General features: G+C 40.2%; 1 protein-coding gene and 1 long non-coding RNA gene across 2 annotated transcripts in view; both read left to right on the top strand.

The window, feature by feature from the left end:
- Positions 1-13,051, top strand: part of vipr1b (vasoactive intestinal peptide receptor 1b) — a 196,626-nt gene that overhangs the window by 5,397 nt on the left and 178,178 nt on the right.
- The window catches only part of LOC149977361 (uncharacterized), a 290,909-nt gene continuing 283,561 nt past the window's right edge, over positions 5,704-13,051 (top strand). The window contains exons 1-2 of the long non-coding RNA XR_016486522.1: positions 5,704-6,008; positions 6,377-6,438. This is a non-coding gene — a long non-coding RNA (uncharacterized LOC149977361). The remainder of the gene's footprint in view (positions 6,009-6,376; positions 6,439-13,051) is intronic.

Raw genomic sequence — 13,051 nt, 5'->3', positions numbered from 1 at the left:
CACGTCCATCACTCCAGCGTTTAATTGCTAATTTGCCACTACGGCCTATTTATTGCCTTACCTCCATAATCTTACTCCACTTGCACACACTGTATATAGACTTCTCTATTGTGTTATTGTGTTATTCTCAACTGGCTTACCTGGTTAAATAAAGGTGATATAAAAAACATTCTACCTCAACTAACCGGTGCCTCCGCACATTGACTCTGTACTGGCACCCCCTGTATATAGCCTCCACATTGACTCTGTACCGGTACCCCCTGTATATAGCCTCCACATTGACTCTGTACTGGCACCCCCTGTATATAGCCTCCACATTGACTCTGTACCGGTAACCCCTGTATATAGCCTCCACATTGACTCTGTACCGGTACCCCCTGTATATAGCCTCCACATTGACTCTGTACTGGCACCCCCTGTATATAGCCTCCACATTGACTCTGTGCCGGTGCCCCCTGTATATATACCTCCACATTGACTCTGTACCGGTAACCACTGTATATAACCTCCACATTGACTCTGTACCGGTACCCTCTGTATATAACCTCCACATTGACTCTGTACCAGCACCCCCCTGTATATAGCCTCCACATTGACTCTGTACCAGCACCCCCCTGTATATAGCCTCCACATTGACTCTGTACCAGCACCCCCCTGTATATAGCCTCCACATTGACTCTGTACCAGCACCCCCCTGTATATAGCCTCCACATTGACTCTGTACCGGTACCCCTGTATATAGCCTCCACATTGACTCTGTACCGTAATACCCTGTACATAGCCTCCACATTGACTCTTTACCGGTACCCCCTGTATATAGTCTCCACATTGACTCTGTACCGTAATACCCTGTGTATAGCCTCCACATTGACTCTGTACCGTAATACCCTGTATATAGCCTCCACATTGACTCTGTACCGTAATACCCTGTTTAAGGCCTCCACATTAACTCTGTACCGTAATACCCTCTATATAGCCTCCACATTGACTCTGTACTGTAATACCCTGTATATAGCCTCCACATTGACTCTGTACCGTAATACCCTGTTTAAGGCCTCCACATTAACTCTGTACCGTAATACCCTCTATATAGCCTCCACATTGACTCTGTACTGTAATACCCTGTATATAGCCTCCACATTGACTCTGTCCCGGTACCTCCTGTATATAGCCTCCACATTGACTCTGCACCGGTGCCCCCTGTATATGTACCTCCACATTGACTCTGTACCGGTACTCCCTGTATATAGCCTCCACATTGACTCTGTACCGGTACCCCCTGTATATAGTCTCCACATTGACTCTGTACTGGCACCCCCTGTATATAGCCTCCACATTGACTCTGTACCGGTACCCCCTGTATATAGCCTCCACATTGACTCTGTACTGGTACCTCCTGTATATAGCCTCCAAATTGACTCTGTACCGGTACCCCCTGTATATAGCATCCACATTGACTCTGTACCGTAACACCCTGTATATAGCCTCCACATTGACTCTGTACCGGCACCCCCTGTATATAGCCTCCACATTGACTCGGTACCGGTATCCCCTGTATATAGCCTCCACATTGACTCTGTACCGGCACCCCCTGTATATAGCCTCCACATTGACTCTGTACCGGCACCCCCTGTATATATCCTCCACATTGACTCTGTACCTGTACCCCTGTATATAGCCTCCACATTGACTTTGTACCGGTACCCCCTGTATATAGTCTCCACATTGACTCTGTACTGGCACCCCCTGTATATAGCCTCCACATTGACTCTGTACCGGTACCCCCTGTATATAGCTTCCACATTGACTCTGTACTGGTACCTCCTGTATATAGCCTCCAAATTGACTCTGTACCGGTACCCCCTGTATATAGCATCCACATTGACTCTGTACCGTAACACCCTGTATATAGCCTCCACATTGACTCTGTACCGGCACCCCCTGTATATAGCCTCCACATTGACTCTGTACCAGCACCCCCCTGTATATAGCCTCCACATTGACTCTGTACCGTAATACCCTGTACATAGCCTCCACATTGACTCTGTGCCAGTGCCCCCTGTATATAGCCTCCACATTGACTCTGTACCGGTACCCCCTGTATATAGTCTCCACATTGACTCTGTACCGTAATACCCTGTATTTAGCCTCACATTGACTCTGTACCGTAATACCCTGTATATAGCCTCCACATTGACTCTGTACCGTAATACCCTGTATTTAGCCTCCACATTGACTCTGTACCGTAATACCCTGTATATAGCCTCCACATTGACTCTGTACCGTAACACCCTGTATATAGCCTCCACATTGACTCTGTACCGTAATACCCTGTATTTAGCCTCCACATTGACTCTGTACCGTAATACCCTGTATATAGCCTCCACATTGACTCTGTACCGGCACCCCCTGTATATAGCCTCCACATTGACTCTGTACCGGTACCTCTGTATATAGCCTCCACATTGACTCTGTACCGGTACCCCCTGTATATAGCCTCCACATTGACTATGTACCGGTACCCCCTGTATATAGTCTCCACATTGACTCTGTACCGGTACCCCCTGTATATAGCCTCCACGTTGACTCTGTACCGGTACCCCTGTATATAGCCTCCACATTGACTCTGTACCTGTACCCCTGTATATAGCCTCCACATTGACTCTGTACCGTAACACCCTGTATATAGCCTCCACATTGACTCTGTACCGTAACACCCTGTATATAGTCTCCACATTGACACTGTACCGGTAACCCCTGTATATTTCCCCCACATTGACTCTGTACCGTAACACCCTGTATATAGCCTCCACATTGACTCTGTACTGTAACACCCTGTATATAGCCTCCACATTGACTCTGTACCGTAACACCCTGTATATAGCCTCCACATTGACTCTGTACCGTAACACCCTGTATATAGCCTCCACATTGACTCTGTATCGTAACACCCTGCATATAGCCTCCACATTGACTCTTTACCGTAATACCCTGTATATAGTCTCCACATCGACTCTGTACCGTAATACCCTGTATATAGCTTCCACATTGACTCTGTACCGTAATACCCTGTATATAGCCTCCACATTGACTCTGTACCGTAATACCCTGTATATAACCTCCACATTGACTCTGTACCGTAATACCCTGTATATAGCCTCCACACACCCCTGTATATATTGTTATTTTTTACTGCTCCTCTTTAATTACTTGTTACTTTTATTTCTTATTCTTGTCTGTATTGTTTTAAACTGCACTGTCGGTTAGAAGCTTGTAAGTAAGCATTTCACTGTAAGGTGTACACCTGTTGTATTCGGCGCATGTCACTAATACAATTAGATTTGATTTGAAATGTTTATGGGCGAGGTGTTGGTGTATGTATTCAGAGCCATATCCCTGTAATGCTTAGAGAAGATCTTATGTCAAGTGTTATTGAAGTGTTGTGGTTGCAGGTTCACCTGGCACATCTAAAGCCTTTTATTGTGGGGTGTTGCTATAGGCCACCAGGTGCTAACAGTCAGTACCTAAATAATACATGTGAAATGCTTGATAGTGTATGTGATGTGAACAGAGACGTCTACTTTCTTGGGGATCTGAATATTGACTGGTTTTCATCAAGTTGTCCACTCAAGAGGAAGCTTCTCACTGTAACCAATGCCTGTAATCTGGTTCAGATTATTAATCAACCCGCCAGGGTGTTTACAAACACTACAGGATAAGATCAATCACATGTATCGGTCATATTTTTACTAATACTGTAGAACTTTGTTCTGTAGCTGTATTCGTACCCATTGGATGCAGTGATCACAATATAGTGGCTATATCCAGGAAAGCCAAAGTTCCAAAAACTGGGCCTAAAATAATGTATAAGAGATCATACAAAATATTTAGCTGTGACTCTTATGGCGATAATGTTAAAAATATTTGTTCGCCTGACGTGATTAATAAGGACCATCCAGACGCTGCACTTGATTAATTTATGAAATTGAAAAAAAGTGGCCTTTACTGGTTCTAACAGCAGACCTATCAGCTTGCTGACAACTCTTAGAAAATTGTTGGAAAAATGGTGTTTGACCAAATACAAAGCTATTTCTCTGTAAACAAATTAAAACAGACTTTCAGCATGCTTATAGAGAAGGGCACTCAACATGTACTGCACTGACACAAATGACTGATGATTGGTTGAAAGAAATTGATAAGAAGATTGTGGGAACTGTACTGTTAGATTTCAGTGCAGCATTTGATATTATTGACCATAACCTGTTGTTGAAAAAACATATGTGTTATGGCTTTTTAACCTCAGCTCTGAATCCAAGATATGGCTGGCTAGCTGGCTGGCTGGCTGGCTGTCTAATAAAACTCAGAGTTTTCTTTAACCTCTTGAACCTCTGGGGGCAGTATTTCATTTTTGGATGAAAAACGTTCCCGTTTTAAACAAGATATTTTGTCACGAAAAGGTGCTCGACTATGCATATAATTGACAGCTTTGGAAAGAAAACACTCTGACGTTTCCAAAACTGCAAAGATATTGTCTGTGAGTGCCACAGAACTAATGCTACAGGCGAAACCAAGATGAAATTTCAGACAGGAAGTGAGCCAGATTTTGAATGCGCTTTGTTCCAATGTCTCCTTATATGGCTGTGAATGCGCAAGGAATGAGCCTACACTTTCTGTCGTTTCCCCAAGGTGTCTGCAGCATTGTGACGTATTTGTAGGCATATCATTGGAAAATTGACCATAAGAGACTACATTTACCAGGTGTCCGCTCGGTGTCCTCCGTCGAAACTATTGCGTAATCTCCAGGTGCGTACATTTTTCAATTTGGTTCAGAGGAGAAGCCAAACTGCCTCGAGTGATTTATCATCAAATAGATATGTGAAAACACCTTGAGGATTGATTCTAAACAACGTTTGCCATGTTTCTGTCGATATTATGGAGTTAATTTGGAGTTTGCCGTTATAATGACTGAATTTTCGGGTTTTTTTCTCAGCCAAACGTGATGAACAAAACGGAGCGATTTCTCCTACACAAATAATCTTTTTGGAAAAACTGAACATTTGCTATCTAACTGAGAGTCTCCTCATTGAAAACATCCGAAGTTCTTCAAAGGTAAATTATTTTATTTGAATGCTTTTCTTGTTTTTGTGAAAATGTTGCCTGCTGAATGCTAGGCTTAATGCTATGCTAGCTATCAATACTCTTACACAAATGCTTGTGTAGCTATGGTTGAAAAGCATTTTTTGAAAATCTGAGATGACAGTGTTGTTAACCTCTTAGAGCTCTAGGGGCGCTATTTCATTTTTGGATAAAAAACGTTCCCGTTTTAAGCGTGATATTTTGTCACGAAAAGATGCTCGACTATGCATATTCTTGACAGTTTTGGAAAGAAAACACTCTGAAGTTTCAGAATCTGCAAAGATTTTGTCTGTAAGTGCCCCAGAACTCATTCTACAGGCGAAACCAAGATGATGCATCACCCAGGAATTAGCAGAATTTCTGAAGCTCTGTTTTCCATTCTCTCCTTATATGGCTGTGATTGCGCAAGGAATGAGCCTACACTTTCTGTCGTTCGCCCAAGGTCTTAGCAGCATTGTGACGTATTTGTAGGCATATCATTGGAAGATTGGCCATAAGAGACTACATTTTCCAGAGGTCCGCCCGGTGTCCTTTGTCTAAATTTGTGCGTAATCTTCAGGTGCGGTCATTTTCTCCTGGGATTCAGGAGAGAAAGCATGTATCCAAGAACGATGTATCAATGAAGAGATATGTGAAAAACACCTTGAGGCTTGATTCTAAAAAACGTTTGCCATGTTTTCAGTCGATATTATGGAGTTAATTTGGAAAAAAGTTTGCGTTTTGAGGACTGAATTTATGGATTTTTTTTGGTAGCCAAATGTGATGTATAAAACGGAGCTATTTCTAATACACAAGGAATCTTTTTGGAAAAACTGAGCATCTGCTATCTAACTGAGAGTATCCTCATTGAAAACATCAGAAGTTCTTCAAAGGTAAATGATTTTATTTGAAGGCTTTTATGTTTTTGTTAATGTTGCGTGCTGGATGCTAACGCTAATGCTAACGCTAAATGCTAACGCGAAATGCTAACTCTAGCTAGCTACTTTTACACAAATGATTGTTTTCCTATGGTTGAGAAGCATATTTTGAAAATCTGAGATGACAGTGTTGTTTACAAAAGGCTAAGCTTGAGAGATGGCATATTTATTTCATTTCATTTGCGATTTTCATAAATAGTTAACGTTGTGTTATGCTAATGAGCTTGCTGATAGATTTACACAATCCTGGATACAGGGGTTTTTTCATAGCTAAACGTGACGCAGAAAACGGAGCGATTTGTCCTAAACAAATAATCTTTCAGGAAAAACTGAACATTTGCTATCTGAGAGTCTCCTCATTGAAAACATCTGAAGTTCTTCAAAGGTAAATGATTTTTTTGAATGCTTTTCTGTTTTTTTGTGTAAATGTTGCCAGCTGAATGCTAATGCTAAATGCTACGTTAGCCATCAATACTGTTACACAAATGCTTGTTTTGCAATGGTTGAGAAGCATATTTTGAAAATCTGAGATGACAGTGTTGTTAACAAAAGGCTAAGCTTGAGAGATGGCATATTTATTTCATTTCATTTGCGATTTTCATGAATAGTTAACGTTGCGTTATGGTAATGAGCTTGAGTCTGTATTCACGAACCCGGATCCGGGATGGGGAGATCAGAAAGGTTAACAAAAGGCTAAGCTTGTGAGCTAATATATTTATTTCATTTCATTTGCGATTTTCATGAATAGTTAATGGAAGCTTCTCTAATGTTAACCAGGTAAAGTGTGGTGTACTGCAGGGCAGCCGCCTTGGCCCTCTACTTTTCTAAATTTTTACAGTCCCCAAACCCAGAACAAATTCAAGGAAGAGTACAGTATTATATAGAGCGCTTATTGCATGGAACTTCCTTCCATCTCATATTGCCAAAATAAACAACAAGCAGATAAAGCAACACCTCACGGCACAATGCCTCTCCTCTATTTGACCCATATAGTTTGTGTATGTATTGATATGTAGGCTACATGTGCCTTTCATTTTTTTGTTTAGTTCTGTCCTTGAGCTGTTCTTTTCTATTAATGTTATGTATTATTTCATGTTCTGTGTAGACCCCAGGAAGAGTAGCTTCTGCTTTTTGCAACAGCTAATGGGATCCTAGTAAAATACCAAATAACCTCATTCTCTCCCAACCTCCCCTCCTCATTCTCTCTCTCTCTCCCTCCCTTCCTGCCTTGGCCTCCTCAACCTCTGCCATATCGTGGATTCAAAGCTATCTAATAGAACTCAACTCACTCTTTAATGGAAGCTTCTCTAATGTCATGTAAAGTGTGGTGTACCACAGGGCAGCTCTCTAGGCCCTCTACTCTTTTCCATTTTTACCAATGACCTGCCACTGGTATTAAACACAGCATGTGTGTTACGGTTTTCTTCCGTCGAAGGAGAGGCGGACCAAAATGCAGCGTGGTTATTATTCATGGTTCTTTAATAAAGAAACTATACATGAAATATACTAACAAAACAATAAACGTGAGAAAACCTAAACAGCCTATCTGATGACAACAAACACAGAGACAGGAACAATCACCCACGAAACACTCAAAGAATATGGCTGCCTAAATATGGTTCCCAATCAGAGACAACGATAAACACCTGCCTCTGATTGAGAACCACTTCAGGCAACCATAGACTTTCCTAGATAACCCCACTCTACCACAATCCCAATACCTACAAAAAAACCCAAGACAAAAGACACCACATAATTAACCCATGTCACACCCTGGCCTGACCAAAATAATAAAGAAAACACAAAATACTAAGACCAGGGCGTGACAATGTATGTATGATGATGATTCAAACATATACGCGTCAGCAACCACAACTAATTGTCACGCCCTGACCATAGAAAGCGGTTTATTCTCTATGTTGGTTGGGGCGTGATAGTGACTAGGGTGGGTCATCTAGGGGAATTGTATTTCTATGTTGGCCTGATACGGTTCCCAATCAGAGGCAGCTGTTCATCGTTGTCTCTGATTGGGGATCATATTTAGGTTGCCATTTCCCCATTGGTATTTGTGGGCTCTTGTCTACATTTAGTTGCCTGAGTGCACACCAGTAGCTTCACGTTTCGTTTGTGCTTTATTGTTTTGGTGAGTTTCAGTTTATTAAAATATGTGCAACTCTACTCATGCTGCGCCTTGGTCTACTCATTACGACGATCGTGACACTAATGAAGTCACTGAAACCCTTAACAAAGAGTTGCAGTCTGTTTTGGAATGGGTGGCCAGTAATAAACTGGTCCTGAACATCTCTAAAACTAAGAGTATTGTATTTGATACAAATCATTCCTTAAATTCTAGACCTCAGCTGAATCTGGTAATTAATGGTCTGGCTGTTGAACAAGTTGAGGCGACTAAATTACTTGGCGTTACCTTGGATTGTAAACTGTCATGGTCAAAACATATAGATTCAATGGTTGTAAAGATGGGTAGAGGTCTGTCTGTAATAAAGAGATGCTCTGCTTTTTTGACACCACACTCCAAAAAGTTTTGCAGGCTCTAGTTTTGTCTAATCTTGATTATTGTCCAGTCATGGGGTCCAGTGATGCAAGGAAAGACCTAGTTAAGCTGCAGCTGGCCCAGAACAGAGCGGCACGTTCTGCTCTTCATTGTAATCAGAGGGCTGATATAAATACTATACATGTCAGTCTCTCTTGGCTAAGAGTTGAGGAGAGACTGACTGCATCACTTCTTCTTTTTATAAGAAACATTACTATGTTAAATCCCAAATTGTTTGCATAATCAACTTACACACAGTTCTAAGACACACACTTATCCCACCAGACATGCCACCAGAGGTATTTTCACAGTCCCCAATTCCAGAACAAATTCAAGAACGTGTACAGTATTATATAGAGCCCTTATTGCATGGATCTCTGTTCCATCTCATATTGCTCAAATAAACAGCAAACCTGGTTTCAAAAAACAGATAAAGCAACACCTCACAGCACAACACCTCTCCCCTATTTGACCTAGATAGTTTGTGGGTATGTATTGATATGTAGGCTACGTGTGCCTTTAAAAAAAATGTATGTAGTTCTGTCCTTGAGCTGTTCTTGTCTATAGATGTTCTGTATTATGTTTCATGTTTTGTGTGGACACCAGGAAGAGTAGCTGCTAATTATGCAACAGCTAATGGGGATCCTAATAAAATACCAAATACCTTTCTCTCCACCCCCCCCCCTCCAAAAGAAATATTCAGGCCCCTCATTATGGTGTCACGGTTTTCTTCATCTGAAGGACCAAAAAGCAGCGTGGTTTCTATTGATTCATGTTTAATAAAAACCGATAAACACGAACACTACAAAACAATAAACGTGGAAAACCAAAAACAGTCCTATCTGATGTAAAACACAGAGACAGGAACAATCACCCACAAACACCCAGTGAAACCCAGGCTACCTAAGTATGATTCTCAATCAGAGACAACTAATGACACCTGCCTCTGATTGAGAACCATACTAGGCCGAAACATAGAAATACCCAAATCATAGAAAAACGAACAGACTGCCCACCCAACTCACGCCCTGACCATACTAAATAAATACAAAACAAAGGAAATAAAGGTCAGAACGTATGGTGATAACAATAACTACTGCAATACACACCTTTTCTATTCATATACTGTCTATACACACCATCCTATATAGCTACTGTCTATACACACTATCCTATATAACTACTGTCTATACACACCATCCTATATAACTACTGTCTATACACACTATCCTATATAACTACTGTCTATACACACCATCCTATATAACTACTGTCCATACTGTCTATACACACCATCCTATATAACTACTGTCTATACTCACCATCCTATATAACTACTGTCTATACACACTATGCCAAATAACTACTGTCTATACTGTCTATACCCACTATCCTATATAGCTACTGTCTATACACACCATCCTATATAGCTACTGTCTATACACACTATCCTATATAGCTACTGTCTATACACACCATCCTATATAACTACTGTCTATACACACCATCCTATACGACTACTGTCCATACACACTATCCTATATAACTACTGTCTTTACACACCATCCTATATAGCTACTGTCTATACCCACTATCCTATATAGCTACTGTCTATACACACCATCCTATTATAACTACTGTCTATACACACTATCCTATATAGCTACTGTCTATACACACTATCCTATATAGCTACTGTCTATACACACTATCCTATATAGCAACTGTCTATACACACCATCCTATTATAACTACTGTCTATACTGTCTATACCCACTATCCTATATAGTTACTGTCTATACACACTATCTTATATAGCTACTGTCTATACACACTATCCTATATAGCTACTGTCTATACACCCTATCCTATATAGCTACTGTCTATACACACTATCCTATATAGCTACTGTCTATACACACCATCCTATTATAACTACTGTCTATACTGTCTATACCCACTATCCTATATAGCTACTGTCTATACACACTATCCTATATAGCTACTGTCTATACACACTATCCTATATAGCTACTGTCTATACACACCATCCTATATAACTACTGTCTATACACCCTATCCTATATAACTACTGTCTATACACACTATCCTATTTAACTACTGTCTATACACACTATCCTATATAACTACTGCCTATACTGTCTATACACACCATCCTATATAACTACTGTCTATACACACTATCCTATATAACTACTGTCTATACTGTCTATACACACCATCCTATATAACTACTGTCTATACACACTATCCTATATAACTACTGTATATACACACCATCCTATATAGCTACTGTCTATACACACCATCCTATATAGCTACTGTCTATACACACCATCCTATATAGCTACTGTCTATACACACCATCCTATTATAACTACTGTCTATACTGTCTATACCCACTATCCTATATAGCTACTGTCTATACACACTATCCTATATAACTACTGTCTATACACACCATCCTATATAGCTACTGTCTATACACACCATCCTATTATAACTACTGTCTATACTGTCTATACCCACTATCCTATATAGCTACTGTCTATACACACTATCCTATATAGCTACTGTCTATACACACTATCCTATATAGCTACTGTCTATACACCCTATCCTATATAGCTACTGTCTATACACACTATCCTATATAGCTACTGTCTATACACACTATCCTATATAGCTACTGTCTATACACACTATCCTATATAGCTACTGTCTATACACACCATCCTATATAACTACTGTCTATACACCCTATCCTATATAACTACTGTCTATACACACTATCCTATTTAACTACTGTCTATACACACTAATCTATATAACTACTGTCTATACTGTCTATTCACACCATCCTATATAACTACTGTCTTTACACACTATCCTATATAACTACTGTCTATACACACTATCCTATATAACTACTGTCTATACACACTATCCTATATAACTACTGTCTATACACACTATCCTATATAACTACTGTCTATACACACTATCCTATATAGCTACTGTCTATACACACTATCCTATATAGCTACTGTCTATACACACCATGTCACTAAAGCACCCACCCACCACTGCGACTTGTATGCGCTAGTCGGCTGGCCCTCGCTACATATTCGTCGCCAGACCCACTGGCTCCAGGTCATCTACAAGTCCATGCTAGGTAAAGCTCCGCCTTATCTCAGCTCACTGGTCACGATGGCAACACCCATCCGTAGCACGCGCTCCAGCAGGTGTATCTCACTGATCATCCCTAAAGCCAACACCTCATTTGGCCGCCTTTCGTTCCAGTACTCTGCTGCCTGTGACTGGAACGAATTGCAAAAATCGCTGAAGTTGGAGACTTTTATCTCCCTCACCAACTTCAAACATCTGCTATCTGAGCAGCTAACCGATCGCTGCAGCTGTACATAGTCTATTGGTAAATAGCCCACCCATTTTCACCTACCTCATCCCCATACTGTTTTTATTTATTTATTTTTCTGCTCTTTTGCACACCAATATCTCTACCTGTTCATGACCATCTGATCATTTATCACTCCAGTGTTAATCTGCAAAATTGTAATTATTCGCCTACCTTCTCATGCCTTTTGCACACATTGTATATAGACTCCCCCTTTGTTTTCTACTGTGTTATTGACTTGTTAATTGTTTACTCCATGTGTAACTCTGTGTTGTCTGCTCATACTGCTATGCTTTATCTTGGCCAGGTCGCAGTTGCAAATGAGAACTTGTTCTCAACTAGCCTACCTGGTTAAATAAAGGTGAAATAAAAAATAAATAAAAAATATAACTACTGTCTATACACCCTATCCTATTTAACTACTGTCTATACACACTATCCTATTTAACTACTGTCTATACACACTAATCTATATAACTACTGTCTATACTGTCTATTCACACCATCCTATATAACTACTGTCTTTACACACTATCCTATATAACTACTGTCTATACACACTATCCTATATAACTAATGTCTATACACACTATCCTATATAACTACTGTACATACTGTCTATACACACTATCCTATATAACTACTGTCTATACACACCATCCTATATAGCTACTGTCTATACTGTCTATACACACTATCCCAAATAACTACTGTCTATACTGTCTATACTCACCATCCTATATAACTACTGTCTATACACACTATCCTATATAACTACTGTCTATACTCACCATCCTATATAACTACTGTCTATACACCCTATCCTATTTAACTACTGTCTATATACACCATCCTCTATAACTACTGTCTATACACATTATCCTATATAACTACTGTCTATATACACCATCCTATATAACTACTGTCTATACACACTATCCTATATAACTACTGTCTATACACACCATCCTATATAGCTACTGTCTATACTGTCTATACACACTATCCCAA

Source organism: Oncorhynchus mykiss, chromosome 15, assembly GCF_057628025.1.
Source record: "Oncorhynchus mykiss isolate SJ-2025 chromosome 15, ASM5762802v1, whole genome shotgun sequence".
Taxonomy (NCBI): Eukaryota; Metazoa; Chordata; class Actinopteri; order Salmoniformes; family Salmonidae; genus Oncorhynchus; species Oncorhynchus mykiss.
This window is presented reverse-complemented; position numbering and strand designations above follow the sequence as displayed.